Source organism: Crocuta crocuta, unplaced genomic scaffold (genome assembly GCF_008692635.1).
Source record: "Crocuta crocuta isolate KB4526 unplaced genomic scaffold, BGI_CrCroc_1.0 scaffold376, whole genome shotgun sequence".
NCBI classification, from domain to species: Eukaryota; Metazoa; Chordata; class Mammalia; order Carnivora; family Hyaenidae; genus Crocuta; species Crocuta crocuta.
The window spans coordinates 3,616,835-3,635,495 of record NW_027527388.1 but is presented as its reverse complement, the minus strand read 5'-3'; positions in this window follow the sequence as shown (position 1 = coordinate 3,635,495).

Sequence of the window (18,661 nt, the reverse complement as noted above, 5' to 3'; positions counted from 1 at the left end):
ACCCTCTCATTCTTAGCTGAATACTTTACTTCATTTTTCATTCAGAAAATAGAAAACATAGAATGAAAACTCCATCTGCCCACAACTAAATCGAGAAACCTAAGTTCCTTTGCCCCCAACTCTGTTCTGTTCCCACCTGTTACTGTGGAGGCCCGTCTTACCACGGATGCTTTGAATCCTATCCGCTGACTCCCAATCACCTTTTCTGGCATACATCCACTTTCCTACATCTCAGTGTCTCCCTTTTATCTTGATGATTTCCATGTGCATGTAACATGCTCTTACTTTCCCTCTTAAACCACAGCCTTCCACTGATGTGACATCTCTCAGATATTCATTCCTCTGCAGAGCCCAACTTTGTGAATGATCAAGTCTCATTTTCTATCTCTGTTTCTTTGCTTTCTGCTTTCTCTTTATCCCACCTTAATCTGATTGCATCTTCACCATTCCAGTGAAGGTGGTGGGTTCATAGTTTGGTGGGCTCAGAGTCATTCAAAAAGATATATTAGGAGAGCCATATAGCCTTAAATGCAAGCCACACTCTCTAGTTTAGATCCATCAGTAAATGATAGTTTGATTTCTAGCTCAGACTCCCATTCAGAAGTTGGGAGAGGAAGAAAGGAAGACTGTTAATTGGACCTTAAAACCCCAGCATCTTTATGAATTGACTAGGAACACTGAAAAATAGACAAGGGGTAGAGAAATTGGGACTCAAAGTAATATGGAGAGAAGTTCTACCGAATGACTGATTATTTGGCTTTGGTAAGTAGGGATCATGTTGATTTTGACCTTGGTGAATCACAGCAGCTAAATATGGCTGGTGTCTCAGAAGCAAGGATAATTTTTGTTAGATGTGGGTCTTGGTGGTAAGCACAGGCTTTATGGACAGGCTGGGGCAGTCGATGCTGACCTGAGCCTGGCAGGTGCAACATCTGCCTAAATGGCATAGTCGATGTCTGGATTAGATTATCTAGAAAATCATCTTGTCATCCTAATTAAGATTTGCCTCAACAGAAGCAGAGCTTTAACATATGGAGTGAAAGTAATTGGAGTTGAGGAACTCAAGAAATTGACAGAGAATGTGTCAGATGGCAGACAAAAACGGAGAACAGGACCCTGAGTCAAAATAGCAGTTTGTAAATTTGGGTGGGATTTTCTATAGAAGAAGATCAAGGAATGTTTTATATAATTTTGAATTATTTCCATGAAAAATAACAAGAATATTTGAAAACAATTGTGGTCTTTAACGTGTGCTAGCTGTTTGGAAAATTTGCTCAGATGAATTACATGAAACATCCTAATGTTAGTGGGGGTACTGTTGGTGCAATCTCCAGCTCTTATCTTGAATACAGTCACTTCTAAGCAGCTCCACCGCTTCAACCCCAGCCCCAGGCATCTTCATCTTTTTTTTTTTTTTTTACCCTGCGCTGCAGTAGCTTCCTGGTCTGCCTCTTATGCTTGTCCCCCTAGAGTCTACTCTTCAGCACAGCAGCCAGAATGACCTTTTACAAACATAAATCAAATCATACCACTCTCCTGCTTTCAAATCCTACAGTGCTTCCCATAGCAATTAAGTTCAAATCCATATTCGTTACCATGATTTGCAGGGACCTTACGTAATCAGTCCCAATCATCACTTATCCTCTCTCTTCCTCACGATTATGCATCAGCTACATGCTCAGATCATTCCCTTTTCAGAGATTTGGTGGTGTTATTCCTTCCGACTTGGAATACTTCCTCTTCCTTCTCCTCGTCCCCTCCCCTCTCCATCCCTCCTCACCTTAGTTCAGATGTGTCTGGAGGCAGTTCCTGACCTCATTATCTAAAGTAGTACTTAAACTCATTCTCTCATCTCCTCACCTTCTAATGTATGATCTTCTGTTCCGACACCCCCTGAAATCATCCATTTTTATGTATTTGCTTATTGTCTGCCTTGCCTCATGAGGAAGCTGTATGAGGACAGGGACTTTGGTTCATGCTTGTGCCCCTAATATCTCAAACCATGCCTGACACACATTGACTATCAGTTGTGCCAGTGATTAAGCTGTCTGCCTCTCAACATCAAACTCATCTTTCCATATTCTGCTTTGCGCAGCTGGGGCCGGGATCCTGCAAGTCACATTTCTTCCTTAGACCCGGGTCTGCCAGGTAAGCCTTAGGGTCTGCCAACTGAGGGCAACAGAAGAAAACTGCAGAGCTGGGGAAGTAAAAGACTTCTTCTTCCTTGTTTTCCTTTGCCCCTGTGAGGACACTGCAGTAGCACTTCTTCGCCCTGGCAGGGACCGTTGATCCATGACAGTTGGCTCCGATTTGCAGATTTCACACAGCCTGAACCAGCTCCCTCACTCTCTCCCAGACACACCAATACCACCCTGCAGCACCCTTCTCGAAAGACTGAGTCCCAGCTCCATGGGGTCCTTCTTCTAAGCCTGTCAGCTAGCACCATCCAATAGAAAGAAAATGAAAGTCACAGGTAAAGTTTTAAGTTCAAGTTGTCACATCAAAAAAGTAAAAGAGAAATAGGTAAAATAAATGTTATTTAACCCAGCATATCCCTAAATATTGTCATTTCAACACATAACCAATATAAAAATGATTATGTTTTTATCCTTTTTTCATACTCAGTCTTTGAAACCTGGTATGTATTTTATACTTTCAGTACATCTCGCTTTGGACTAGTGGCATTTTAAGTGCTCAAAACCAATCGTGGCTTGTGGCTACCGTGCTGAACCATGCAGCTCAATGCACCCTAACATTCTTAACATCTTCCCTCATTCTCCAGGACTGGGGGAAGTCTCAGCTGCCTGTGATACTTCCATGTTTCCAGTTTTGTAATACCTAATTGATAATTATTTGTATAAAACCCCTTTATTGAAATAACTGCCCTGGTTTCTATTCCTTAACTAGATCCTACCCAATTCTTTTGTCCAATAAATGAGTGATGCTGATGGAAAAATAAGATCATTGCATCTTAAAATGCTACACAGATGATAGAGTTTAGTCAGATATTTGGAACAGGGTTAAAGAACTGAGTACTACTGAAAAATCAGGGCATGGTGGAGTGGATATGTAGTCTGATATCTGCTTGTACATGAGCTGGGAGAAATGTTCTCTTTCCTTTGGACTGTGAAGCAGTACAATTCTGTCACCTTCCCTCTCCACTCCCTATTATACCTCGTATCACAAAGAGAGATGTGACTATTATCTGATGGGTTTTGGCCAAGGTTTTTATAAAACCATGAGATGGGTTTTGGAATTGTCTAGCACAAAAACAAAGTGAAGTATATAATACCTTTGTATCTAACAATTTAGGTGAATTTAAAAATGATACCTTTCGTAGGCTTATTGTCAGCTATAACTATGTAAAGCTTAGACAATTTAGATTAAAAGAACAAACACATAGATAAACAAACAACCCCTAACCATTTGCTTGATAATAGAAGACTGGAAACCCATTTCATTGTATTCAACTTTTAACAGAATTCCGCCAAATTGCGTGTGTGTGCGCGCGCACACACACACACTCGTGCAAATACAGCTTTGGTGGTCAGCGTATTTCATGTTAGGAACTCTGAATGTGAGAAAAATATATATATATATATATATATACACACATATATATATATATATTTACTATATACCAAGAGGCTAGACCATGTCTCTATTAGGTTTTCTGAAATCACTTTTGAAGCAGGAGGGTGACAGCATGGGCCAGCTCTGACTTCATAAAATCAGGGCAACAATTCTTACCCTTAAAATGAACTGGGGCCTAAAGATCCTGTTACAGATGCTGTGAATTTCATTCTCCATTGTCTTATTATGGCCCTTACCCTCTCTTAACCTTTTTGTTCTTTGCCTTCTTTTTTCTTCCATCATTCCCTCGTTCTCGTGCTGCCTATTTTCTTTTCTCCACTTGGAATCATTATTCTTTTGTTGCTAAAGAATATACTTCCCTTTAGGACTTGAAGAGCATGCCTAAGCCAACACAGATGGAAGAAAAGTCTTTCCTTTTTTGGCCACTTTTCCTACCCCCTACCTTCCTGCATCTGATCTCTCATCTTTCCTTGAGACCTGCTTCAATTTATATTTCTCATTATAACTTGCTGTAACTTTCCATCCCTTTTGCCATTCTCCAGTCTTTCCCCTCCCACTAATATAAATTTTCAGCACTTAAATCAAGACTTTTCTCTTCAAGGCAGTATGTGAACTTTAGTTAATCCTCAGTGTACGTTCTTTTATTACCACTGCTATATAAGGCAGGAAGGAGATTGAGACTTTTCCCAGCTCCCAGAGGGGTCAATTTGGTGTCTGAACTAGAAGTCTGATAGGCCTTATGCTTAGTTCTTTATTAAGACCCAGAGATAAAGGCTCTGTGTCTCTCACATAATAGTTCCCTGGATTTATACAGTGCCCTTTTCGTGAGGATCCAAAAGCATCTGAACACAATTTGCCAACCTCCTCAGCATCCAAGGAAATAAATGCTTACTAATAAACCCGTTTGCTAAGCAGAAACAGAATACGTCACATACGGTTTCGTCTGTGGGACCAAAACAAATGTCCCAGTCTCCCTCATCTTTTCGATCATTTCTATTTGGATCTTACAGGGAAATCTGTGGTTTTTTTTTTTTTTAACTTTTTTTGTTTTATTTATTTTTGAGACAGAGACAAAACATGAGTGGGGGAGGGGCAGAGAGAGAGACGGAGACACAGGGACCAAAACAAACGTCCCAGTCTCCCTCTTCTTTTCATTCATTTCTATTTGGATCTTGCAGGGAAATCTGTGTTTTGTTTTTTTTTTTAACTTTTTTTGTTTTATTTTTGAGACAGAGAGAGACAAAGCATGACTGTGGGAGGGGCAGAGAGAGAGAGAGGGAGACACAGAATCTGAAACAGGCTCCAGTTTCTGAGCACAGAACCTGATGCGGGGCTTGAACCCACAAACTGTGTGATCATGACCTGAACTGAAGTCGGAGGCTTAACCAACTGAGCCACCGGGCCCCAGGGAATCTGTGTTGTTAAGACAACTCTGCGTTTGTAGTTGCTGCAGGCAGATGCTGGTTTCCTCCCAGGGCTGCATGGTATGCAAATTAGTAGCTCTGGGAGATACAAATCTCACAGGCTGAAAGGATTTTCTGTGGGCCAAAGGGCATTTACAAATTAATTGCAAAGCTGCCCTGTGACACTGCTGGGAAGTAGGTTAGCCACTCGCCCAAAGTCACATTGCTTCGGAATCCTAGGCCGGAGAGTGGAGTATCTTCTCCTCTGGAAGCCTTCCCATCGCTCCACACTTGGCGTCTGACTTCTCCTAACCAGTGAGTCATGCCAAGGGACGTGCTCCCGGAATGGTTTCAGCCCCAACTGGGAACAGTAACTGTACTGAAAAGGATGCAGTCTCTTACCCACCCCCGGACTCCCTCACTGAGCGAGGCGGGGCTGCTCTGACTGCCTGAAAGCTTCCGTTTCCTCTGGCGTGTGGGTGCCCCGGAGACTGTCTTCAGCTAAGGCAGTTAAGGCTCTGCCTCTTCTTTGAGGTTTCACGCCCAAGGCGTGAGCGCCTTGTGTAGAACTGCCAAGTTGCAAAGTGAGTGATGAGAATTGTCTCCCTCCCCTGCTATACATACGCAAGGCATCTGTGTTACCTTCCTGTGCCTGCTGTAAGAAGTTATCGCAAACTTGGTGGCTTCAAATAGGACAAATTCATTCTCTGACTATTCTGTAAGCCCCAACTCCAGAATCAGTATCACTGGGCTGAAAGCAAGATGTCGGCAGGGCCGGCTCCCTCTGGAGCCTCTGGGAGAGCGTCTGTTACTTGTCTCTTCCAGCTTCTGGTAACTCAGGGGCTCCTTGGCTTGTGGCTGCATCCCTTCCTACGTCCCCTGCCTCTGTGGTCACGTCAACTGCTCTCCTGTATCAAATCCCTTGCCGCCGTTCTTTACAAAGACATTTATGATTGCATTTAGGACCTGCCCGGAGCCTCCAAGAACAACCTCCCATCTTAAGATCTTTAATGTAACCACATCTGCAAAGATGCTTTTTCCAGGTAAAGTAACATTCACAAGGGCCCTTGTATTCTTCAAAGGGAGGCTGCTAGATCAAGGTAGGTGTTTGTCTAATTACTAACCTCTATTCTTTGAAACAAAGTTTTACCTCAAAAATTTAAGCCAACTTTTTTCTTTAGGGATGTAGTACCCATAAATACTAGTCAGAGAAACTTAAAATACTCCTGGTGTTTATTGCACGATTCTGTTGTAATGATTGGAGAATTTTCTGGTTCGGTTGTATATTTGCTGGGCTATCGCCAAGGGTTGTAATGTTCGAATATTGTTTTTCCCTGACTCAAACCTATCAACATGTATTTACTGGATTGGTATTTTTGACCTTTCAGAGTAGGGGCAGTAAAAAAATAAAGTTCCTTTGAGTATTATGTGGGTTAGTTTGTCATGTGGGGTTTGGGAAAGATTTTTCTTTAGGAACAACTCCTTAGAGTCTTCTCCCTTCTTGTATAATGGATATTTTTAGTACCCCATGTCATTTATATCTTATCAGAAGTCTAGTGTTATTTTTATTTCCTTAAAGGAAACTATTAGGGTGGTATGTTTGTTTTATTTTAATTTTTTAAAATATCTTTTTAAAATTAATTTTTTAGTTGAAACATAGTTGACATACAATATAATATTAGTTTTAGGTATACAGCATAGTGATTCAACAATTCTGTACGATATGCAGCACTCACCTGGAGAAGTTTCGTTACCATCTGTCACCATACAAAGCTTTTATAGTATTTTACAGCCCTGTGACTTATTCCATAGCTGGAAGTTTGTACTTCTTAATCCCTTTCAGCTATTTTGTCCACTTCTTTGCCCCTCCCCTCTGGCAACTACCGTTCTCCACATTTATGACTGTTTCTGTTTTGTTTTCTTTGTTCTTTTGTGTTGGTTTTTCGATTCCACATATAAGTGAAATCGTATATTTGTCTTTCACTGACTCATTCCACTTAGCATAATAAAGGTGGTATGTTTGGATTTTCTCTGTTATTCCTCTCTGTTTGCTCCAGGCATAAAGAACCTTTTCCCTAGGTTTTGTTTTGTTGTTGTTTGCCTCATAGTTTACTCAGTAAAAAGCAGACTGGGCGATGCTTGGAACATTTTGAAATTTGCTTACATTTATCTTTGGTTGAAAAGTCTCTTAGTAGAGAACCTTACTTTCCATATAGATTTCATGCAAATGTGAGGAGAATTTTAATTCATTCTCAGATTTTGGAGAGAAAACAATCTAAAGGCTTATGACTACTAGGTTTGAAGTTCGTTTGAATTGTAGGTCCAAAGAAAGAATCATGAGACATGAACTTACATGAAATAATAATTATAGAAACTCCTTTTGTTTTGAACAGGAATAGCAGCATGAAAGCAGAAACACATCAGATTCACTGAGGCATATATGACTGGTTTATAAAGTGTTAGTAACTTCTGTGGAGAATAATAATCACAAATTTCAGTCATTGTTCTTATCTTTTCCAGTATTTTTCATTCAACTGCCTAGGTATAGTGTTGAACATTCCATTTTCTTAGAGCAATGAAAAAATACCTGTTAATTGGTCAGGAAGTTTCATTTCTATCAATATTCTTAGCTCGTCAGCAGAAACAATTAGATGTAGCCCACACAGCTGCCTTGGGTGACTTCATAGGATGTGTGACCACCACTAGTGCTTAGGCTCTATAGATCATGTTTAAAAAGAAAAGAAAGAAAGAAAGAAAGAAAAACCATGCTATAAAGAATGTAGAGGGTAATTTCTCCCTGTTTAATTTCCATACCTACATATAAAGTCCTGATACAGCTTCTTTCTCCTTGATGCCATTCCAATTTATCCAAGTCTTTCCCCATCATTACTGCTTTCATGAGGTAGGCCATCATCACCTCTTACCTAGGTTAACAGGACAATCTCCAAACTGCCTCAAGTCTTGTCTTTCTCCACACAAAGAGCCTATGGTCTTTCTAAAACCTAAACCACCAGATTAAAACTTTTCTGTGTAACCCACCGTCCTTACGATAAAATCCAACTCCACTTGTCTTATCACAATTTGCATGATCCTGTTATCTTTTCAGACTGCTCTCCTATGTCTTTTTCTCTGACAGTCTATATTACAAGATACTGATATGTTTGTAAATCTCCTCAAAATATGCTTTTCATTTCTTTTGCAGATGCTCTTCCCTCAAATGGGAAAATCCTCTCTCTGCCCTCTGATTTCTTGGCTCAGCACCCTCCTCTGCTCCATTAACTCAGTTTATCAATGACTTTCACCTGGAAGTCCTCATTACCCCCACCCTCCCTTCCCCAGATTAGATTATTTTCTCTTTCCACCTGTTTCCTCGATTTAGCCCTTATCACACCTTGATTTTGTCTTTGGTTTTTTAATTTTCCTGCTAAAGCGTCAGGGCAAGGAATGCATTTTGTTAACCATTGTATTCATATAATAGGTATGCAATAAACATGTATTGACTGAATGAAGAACCCTAGTCAAATAGGTTTGTCGGGAAAATTAAAACAGACAAGGAAAAGACAAAACAGATGCTGAGTGGAAGTGTCAGCAGTTACATATTTGCTATCATCCAGAGGAACTTTCATTTTCTTTGTTCGGCTTTCTTCTCCAAAGAAGCAAAAGTGCTAAAAGCAGAACTTTGCAGAACAAAGCTTCTTGTTTTCTTACAACTTATCGAGCATTGTAAATTGGTCTTAATAGACGATATGTTATCACCATAGGCTCTTCCTCCAGCTTTAACTTATTTAATTTACACTGATTTTTTAAAAGTATTTCATGTGTTCTTGTATATTCCTGTAAGAATTTCTTGAAGGACCTTTGACTTTCATCATAGAACAGACTACAGTTTAATTTTTGGAATGTTGTATGTCATGATTGTGACCATGACTATGAAATGCAGTTGCCCAGACAGGAGGCAGCGACCAGACAACGTACTGAAGGGGACATGATAATTTTTGGGTGGTATAGGGAATTGCCAAATTGCACTTTATGAATGTGGTTGAATTTGACCTTGCTTACTTTTTATAGCTTCACCTTTTAATTGGGTAGGAGACGTTTTCTGACTTGCTTAACTCCAAAGGCCTTATGCCACATTGAAGAAAGTTTTTAATAAAACATGGCTTTCCTTAAAAGATTTGTTTTTACTCTGTTTCCTAACAACTTAAAATGCAACTTACAATGAACCCTCTAGTTATTGAATTGTTTCTGAAGGTCTAGTAAAACAAAGTAATTAGCAGGAAGACAGGAATAGACACTCAACTTTCTGTCCACTCCACCCTGTGGATCTATTAGACATTTCTTAACGAATATTCTGTTGAAAAACTCATTATGTAAAATATTGAGCTTGCTTTTTCTTCCCTCCTTCCTTCCCTCCCTTTCTTCCTTTCTTTTGTTCTTTTTTCACTTACCGAATGTATGTGTCATTCAGGCCTACTTCTAGCAATGAAGACCCATGCACCATTAAGAAACTTAACATTCTTGTGGGAAGAAAGAAGGTGACCCACTATTATGAAGTGGTTTGATAAATGCAGTGTTAGAGATATGCATATTGGAAGAGTCGTCTACTCAGTCTGGGCATAATTCTGCTTAGGAAAGGTTGGGGCTCCTGGACGGTTCAGTGGTTGAGTGTCTGACTCTTGATTTGGGTACAGGCCAAGATCTCAGGGTCATAGGATCTAGCCCTGAACTGGGCTCTGTGCTGAGCATGGAGCATGCTTTTCTCTCCCTCTTCCTGTGCCTCTCTCCCCTGCCCACATGCACACACTCTCTCTCTAAATTGAAATAACCTTAGGAAAGGCTATTTGGAGGAAGGGAAGCATGAGCTGATAGTTTGGAATATAGATAATATACAGGAAATATATCTAAGTGGAAAAGAAGAACAGAAGGAAGGGGGCAAAGCCAGTGTACAAATGTGAGGGAACGGGAAGGGAATACTCAGGAACCTGCAAATAGTTGGGTTTATCTGGAATTAGAGCTAGCATGAGAATTAAACAGAAACTGATGAGGCTGTGGCACACAGGACAGAGTTGGAGAAAGGGGCAGGGCCAGATGTAGCAGGGTTTTGTAGAGGTCAAATATATAAATTTTAAGTTATATATATATTAATTTTTTAATGTTTTATTTATTTCTGAGAGAGAGAGACACACAGCGTGAGCAGGGGAGGGTCAGAGAGAGAGAGAGAGACACAGAATCTGAAGACAGGCTCCAGGCTCTGAGCTAGCTGTCAGCACAGAGCCCGGCACAGGGCTTGAACCCACGAGATGTGAGATCATGACCTAAGCCGAAGTCAGACGCTTAACTGACTGAGCCACCCAGGTGCCCCTCAAAATATATTTTTGAACACTTACATGCATTTCCAGGCATTGGCAATACACAAATAGAAAAAAGTCCCTGCTATAAATGAACTCAAAATTTAGTAGGATAGGAAGACCTGACAACAAATAATTGCAATAAATCCAATACTGACGGGGCGCCTGGGTGGCTTAGTCGGTTAAGCGTCCAACTTTCGCTTAGGTCGTGATCTCGCGGTTCGTGGGTTCGAGCCCCGCGTCAGGCTCTGTGCTCACTGCCAGCTCAGAGCCTGGTGCCTATTTCAGAGTCTGTATCTCCCTCTCTCTCTGACCGTCCCCTGCGCACGCTGTCTCCTCTCTCTCTCTCCTAGAAATAAATAAAAATATTAAAAAAACCCAATACTGACAAGTGTTTGCATGTTATTCAAATAACTAGGAGCATGTGGAGAGTTTTAATGTCAGGAGAATGTGATTACATTGCATTTTAGTGTCTTCCAGCATTGTAAAGAATAAAATGGAAGGTTGTGAAGCCAGAGATGAAGACATAGGAGATTCTACTGCACTGATTTAGGGGAGATGAGAAGAAACTACCAGTGGGGACCGGCAAGTGGGAACTGAGTTGTGTTGCATGCAAGAGATAGAATGGATAGGACTTGAGGATTATTTGACTGTCATGGGAGAAGGGTTAGGAAGATGACTGTCAGATTTTGGACTTCAGAAATGGAGCAAGTAAGTTTTCTGTTCTTTTTTCTCTGTTGGAAGTTTGGGTTTTACAGGGGCATGCTGGGAAGGAAACTCCTGCATCTCTCCCTTTCTGTTCCCTTTGAGGAGGAGGATTGGTTATTCAGCTTGGTCAGAGTTTGATAGTCCCAATGATTTATGAGAGGGTGGGGCTATTGTCCTCAAAATGAAGAATCAGGGAGAAGATCCCCCCTTCCCTTGTCTGTTCTTATGGGGAAGGGTTCTCTGCATCCTGCCTCTATCTGGGTTGTGGAGCTGCCCTTGATGCTGACTGGGAAGCTGATGCAGGCTCTGCCCTGTAGATATATTACGCTATTTCCCAAATGCCTGACTTGGGGCCAAAAAAGAATAAATAAGTAAAATTATCTTGGTGAATCTCCAGTACGGTACCCCAAAACTTCCTTTTTTGTTCTTCACCAGCCATTCATAAGGGTGAATGCTGCCATTCACCATTCACCATTCACCACTGATCTTTGCTCTAAGGACCAGAAACTTGGAAGTAGAGACTTAGGTCCCAGCTTCTAATGAGTGACTAAGTGCCATTCGCCAATGCAGGGGGACACAGAGTTAACTGTCTTATCCCTCTAAATCTTTTATTCGGCCCCCCTTTCCTTCCTCAGGTGATGGGGTAACGTCTGTCTTCGCTCCAGCTCTAGAGCTTGATCATCATCTGTAATTTTTCCTCTCTCATCACCAAGCTGCAGCAATTTCATCCTTGAAATGACCCTTGAGTCCATCACTTCCTTTCTATTTCGGTCGTCCCAATTCCAGTTCAGGCTCCCATTATCTCTGACTTAGATGACTACAGAAAATGTTTAACCAGTTCTCTCTCCAGTCTTTTCTCAGTGCTTTTGGAGTTTTCTTCAGTGTATGCATTTGTGATCATAGCCGCATTCTGCTCAAAAACTTCAAACTGGTTCTTATGTGTAAGAACCACCTTCTGGGCACCTGGGTGGCTCAGTCAATTAAGGGTCTGACTTCAGCTCAGGTCATGGTCTCAGGATTTTTGAGTCTGAGCCCTGCAACAGGCTGTCTACTGTCAGCATGGAGCCTGCTTCAGATCTTCTGTCCCTCTGGCTTTCTGCCCCTCCCCAGCATGCCCATGCACCCAAACACACACTCTCTCTCTCTCCAAAATATATAAACATTAAAAAAAAAACAAAAAAAAGAACTACCTTCCATGATGTGATGCCAGACTAGACATGGGGTGGTGCAAAGGAACTGGTTTGGATGTTGGAAGATGTGGGTTCCGTTTTGGCTAGGTCTAGTTATTCTTGTGACCTTAAAAGTTACTCTAGCTACTTATTTCTTCACCTATAAAACAGGAGAGTAGGCTTCGATGTTCTCACAGGCCCTATCCAATTGTGTGTTTCTCAGTGGCCACATTTCTACTTTTTTAGCCTTGTAGTTTTCAAATAAGCCTTGACTTACAAGAGGATAACACACTCTGCACTTTCTTGTGTGTCATCATTGCACTATCACATTTGTTTAACAAGTGCTTCCTTTCCTATCTTTCACTGATATCCCCTGTTGAGATCTTCCTCCTCTCTCAAGGCCCACATGAGAGTCAACTTTCTCCACCTCATTCTCTCATAATGGAATTAATCATTCCTTTCTTCATGCTCTCAGAGCATCTATTTTTCTATTTATATTGGTTTATAAAATCATTGATGTTGTTCTGCAAGTGTCCAGGTATCTATTTCTTTCTCCCCGGTAGGCTATAAACTCCTTAACGGGGAGGATACATGTGTATTCTTACTTATTTGTCTCCACCTTGACACATTATACATGGCAAGATCTCAGCTAATAAATATTGCTTAACTGAATAGACATGATAAACATGCTATTCATGAAAGAGCATAGTTTTTCATTGTGGCCACTTCAGGGACCCTCATTCATCAGACTTGACTGATGCATTTCCATATGAATTTTGGAAGTTTTCAAAAATCACATTCAGCATCAAGGGACAAATATTTAGAGAGTGAATGTACTCTCGTCTTTAAATTGGAAAATAACGTATCAAAAAGGTCCAGCACAGTGGAAGAATGCTTGGATTAAGTGTAGTCCCTTACAGTAACACTAATGGATAATACCTTCTTGACTGCCTGGTCTTTGCATTGTTTTATGGAATCATTAACAATATATTTATTTGTACTTTACACCTTCCAAGGATGTCTCAGTAACTTTCTTGTTTAAAAAAAAAGTTTTCTTGAAATGATGTGTTCTCATGCAGATAAAAATTTGCTTGGGCATTATACTCTGCACAAACTTGTACTTTAATGGTGAAGATTCTGACCGTGATGATGGTTCCTTACCCTGTATACTCATCAAACTGGAGTTGAGCAAAAAGCTCTAATTGTCTTTGTGAGCAGAGAGGAGTGATTAATTGCTGCCTATTCAAAGAGTCAGTTAATGGAAAGAAAAAGAAACCAGCCCAGTGTGGGATTGTGTCCTCCTTTTCTCAACCAGAAATGCTCATCGGGCACTTGTCTGTTTCAGGCTCTTCAGATGTGGAGATAAAAACTTGAGCTAATTGTATCTTTAGAATGGGATAAACAGTTGGGCTTTCTTTGAGTTTCAGCAGAGAGGTTCAGTGTCATCGATGATGCTTGCCATTTGAAATTGTACTTTCACAATCAGAGTAATTTTCCATTTAGGAGCCTCCTGCAGCAGCTGAATGCTGGCAGAACACTCCAGTCCCCTGTGCTTGATAACTTCGTGGCCTTTGTAGCACTGGGGGTGAGGAAGACGGTAGAGAAAATCTTCTTATATCTTAGCAACTAATTGATTTAGTAGGCTTCATGACATTCAACAGACATCCTTATTACTCGCGGTGCCTTGTCCTAAATCCATCTCAGACCACTGTGACATGGAAATGCAATTTCTTTCTGGAGCTACTTAAGTAATCCCACAGTGTCTAATAATGTCCACTGTTCAGTCTGTTTTCCCAGCATGCTGCTTCTTCAGTTTTGTGACCTGATTTGAGTGAATGACATGCATTTTGGGGGGAGAAGAGCCGATGTGTGGATGATTAAAAAAATGGAGAAAAGAAAGAAAAAGAAACTTTCAAAAGGAGATTTTATTTTAAAATGGGAGAAATGATGCAGTACCAACATTTCGATATGCAAATCAGCCAAAATAAACCGTGCTATGCGGTGTTTGACATGCACAATGTCATTTAATGAGGCATAGTTATCCAAGTTATTTGAACTGCTTAAAAATCATTGTTAGCATCTGGTGAGAGTCTGCCAAGTTTTACAGCTAATCTTCACACACACACAGGGCTGAATATCGCTTACAAGACAGAAGAGATACCCTTGCTCATTTTGCTACCTGGAATTCCTTCTCCCCTCTTCCCCTAAATTTTAAACTAAATTCTCAGTGGTCACTCCCTGATTTAGGAAATAGTACTTTGTGCCAAAGCCCCTTTTACTTATGGTGCTATAGTTAAATATTGAGAGAGGGGTGTGTAAGTACCTGAGAAAGTTGGCTCAAGGTGGAATTAAGTAAATGGTGTGCAGGTGAGAAAAATAGAAGGGGATCCGATTTGTCCAGTGAGATAAGAAGGGGTTACTGCAGGCTCTAGGAACAAGTGTTCCCTGCATCAGATGTTAGTTGTCTGTGATTCAAATGACCATCCTGCTTCTATTGCTGGGTAGGGTAAGATCTTAGAGTATGGGGAGAGGATAAAATATTCTAGGTGTAGGGCTCACAGAGGAGGCTGCATTTAATCATTTATTCACATGGAAAACACATTTCCAAGCTGATTTTTTTTTTAATGTTTTATTTATTTCTAGGAGAGAGAGAGAGACAGCGTGAGCAGGGGAGGGTCAGAGAGAGAGGGAGTCACAGATTGAAACAGGCTCCAGGCTCTGAGCCGGCAGTCAGCACAGAGCCCGACGCGGGGCTGGAACCCACGAACCGCGAGATCATGACCTAAGCGAAAGTCAGACGTTTAACCGACTAAGCCACCCAGGCGCCTCTCCAAGCTGATTTTTAATAGTCACATTTTGGGGAGTTGCCACATTACTTTAAAAATACAAATTTATCTAAGGAGCCTAACTATATAAGAATCTTGGTTTCCTCTCCTATATAAATGTTATCAAAATTTTTCACCATATTGCCAAACCAACTTCCTCTTTCCTGGATCATATAACATGGTTTTCTAGTGGTTCCCACAAGCAGAGTGTGTTTGAAAACATCATTCTTTTGTCCTGTTGGCTGGCCTTAATTATTTTTTATTTTCCTCTGGGGGATCAGAAGATTTGGCTGCTTTTTCTCCTTGAGGACAAAGCAGGAACTTTCAAATGCCCAGGAAAATAAATGTGTTCCTGACTAGGTGCCCAGTAGAATAATATAGCTGAAATTATTGGTTTTTTATGATTATTAATACTGAATTATGCTGGTAAAATGATCTAAGATCCTATGATGAGAAGAGCTGTATAAATATGAAATCACAGTGTTAAACAACAGCTGCATCCTCAAAGGATATTGGAAATTCACTTATCTAGATTTAAATATGAGAAAGAGCATGAAATGTGTTAGCTTTTGAGATAGGGATGTGGATAAATTTTCAGGTTCGTATATAGTGATTATCTGAAGTCTATTCTGATTTATCCAGCTGGCTCTTTCCTCCTGGATTGATAGCAGATTTTAATACACTGCATTTCTTTCACGTTTCAGCTACCACACGACTTCCGCCATTAGGTGGTACGACACAGGGTGTGCTCTGGTAACATCTCACCTTCAATAATCATGGAGCATCATCTTCGCTCTAAGTAAATAGAATGCAAATGGCAGGCTTGCTGTGCTGTTCCAGTTTCTCTATAGTTAAATTGTGAATTAAAATTTTTTTAAATGTTTATTTATTTTTGAGAGACAGAGCACAAGCAGGGGAGGGGCATGGAGAGAGAGACACACACACAGAATTCAAAGCAGGCTGCAGGCTCTGAGCTTTCAGCACAGAGCTTGACATGGGGCTCGAACCCATTGACTGCAAGATCATGACCTGAGCAAAGTCAGACACTGAGCTCTCTAAGCGCCTCTAAGTTGGGAATTTTAAAACATTTCATTAGGAACGATTTCTTCCATCTTTCCTTTTTTCTTAAAAACTGTTTAGGGTAAAAAAAAGTGTAGAATATTTATTTATCCAGGGCTAAGCCAAAGACCCCACAGGGGAGGCCAGTGCTATGAAAGGCCTACAGCAGAATCAAGGTATTGTCCTAGGGACCGTGCTTAAGAGAGTTTCTTTTTTGTCCCATTCCTCTGGGCCCTCATTGACACCACCTTCTAATAGTTGTCAGAGCCAATCTCTTGTGAGCTTCTTTCTCCATTCCCTAAACCATCACTTGAAATTGTAGGGACATAGGGAATTACGGAGTGCATGGGTGAAAACAGAGAGGGTATAACTCAGGTGGGTATTGGCTTATATCAGCTTTGCAAGTATCTTTCCAAACTCAGTTGGTGACACGGGGACCCTAGAATGGGTACCTTGGGAAAAGGAGGCATTAAAATTTTTTCATTATTTCTGAGGCATATTCATTTGAGGTTTGTAACATTAAGACAGACCAAGTTTAGCTATTAATACACTTCTATTAATTTTGTAAAATTCTTTTGGGGTAGGGTTGTCAAATATAGCAAATAAAAATACAATGAATAAAAATCATGGTTTATCTAAAATCCAAATTTGATTGGCCATTCTGCATTTTATTTAGCAATCCTATCTAGGAGACGTGTTGGAATTTACTACCATCTCCCAGTTTTATCAGGTTGATCTTGATGTGTTAACACTCAGAAAACATTTTAATAATCAAAGGAAAACAGCAGGTCAGGGTTGGAGTCAGAATTCATCTGTGTCATTGGCTATAGGCCTCTTGATATTCCCTCCTTCCAGAATTCTCTTTGGTAAGTATTTCATATACCCTATTGAACAGAACAGATATACATAGTTCTAGGGGCTTCTATAAAACTCTCCCAAAGCCTCCACAACTACTTCACTTTCTATGGACAATGTTGGCTACCACTGTAGAGAGAGGTGGAGACCAGGGGGAGTGATCACTACTGCTTTTGCAGTCTCAGCAGCCTAGAAGCCCTGTGGACAGAAGGCAAGAAGGGCAAGAGCGCTGGGAATACCCACTGCTCCACACGCCCACAGTGTGGGTTGAGGAGAACAGGTGTGCCATACAGGTAAGGCTGCCCCTCTGCAAGGCCCGTGTTTCCATTACTAGGAGTCTAGAACTCTTCAAGCTCCTGAGTAAGAGCCCACTCATTTGAATAAGAACCCGCTATTTTTTTTTAAGATTTTTATTTATTCTTAGAGAGAGAGAGCGCAAGCACTCAAACAGGGAGGGGCAGAGAGAGAGGAGGACAGAGGGTCTGAAGTGGGCTCTAGGCTGACAGCAGAGAGCCCAATGTGGAGCTCAAACTTATGAAACACCATGAGATCATGACCTGAGCTGAAGTTAGATGCTCAACCGACTGAGCCACCCAGGTGCCTCTCAATCAGAACCCACTCCTAAAGAAGGAGAGAGCTCATGGCCCATGAGGACTCCTCTTACCATGCCCTTTACTCCTATAAAGGTCACTTACTAAAAGAAGCCCAGGAATTTCAAATCATTCCAGACTCTCATCCCCATTGCCTCACTTCTTATCTCCTGAAGCTTGTTAATTTTTTCTGGAAAAAAAAAAACAAAACACAAAACCTCAGTCAGCTAGAAACATCCGTATGTCTTCAAGCTCTTCCGTGGAAGTTCCTTTCACCTTTCTTGTCTAACTAAAGCCTAGTATTACTTCCCCCAGAGGCGCCTCAAATATGGCAGTTTCCTCTCCTGTATTCCTTGTAGAAAGGGATAAAAGCAGGTTCGGCAGGTTGCTTACTCCTGATCACTTCTAGATCATTCTTTCTATCCTCCTCTTCCTAAAAAATATTCAACTTTTACCCCCCATCATCAGAGCACAGTATCATTTGCGCATCTTTTGTCGCAACCATCCCCTGCCTTATCCGTTCCTTTGAGTAGCGCACCTCAGCTCTTGAAGATTTTAGCTTCCTGCCCCTCACACCAATGCCCCTCCTGTCACATTCTTGATGCTTTCAAATCCAGGTATATGATCTCTCCGGTACTCTGTTTCTTTGCCTCACTGGACCTCAGTCAACCACTCCTCTGACTATAATCTGATCTTTTCATTACCCATACACATCTGTTGTCTCGATTTCAGACATCCTATTCACCGCTTACCACCCCACTTCTATCTGCCCTGTTTACTCCCTCAATCACAGGCTTCCCTATTATCTGAAAGGGCATTCCTATGAAACCTCTCATAAGCCAAATGGCATAAAGCAAAGAAGCAATTGCCATTCATTTACATAGAAACATCTTTGAGTGTTGCACGACCCAACTTGGCTTGAGGCTGAGACGCTGAGTGTAGCTCCTGGGGAAGGCACCGCTCACGCTGCTCTGTGTGCTCAGCTGCTATAACTGCTCACTGCAAAACTGGGATTTTTGTTTTTTCTCAAAGTAACAATCCTCTTGGATTTCTTTTAGTTCGCAAAACAGGCACTAGTGTAGGTCTTTCAACAAAGTGAAGTGGAGTAGC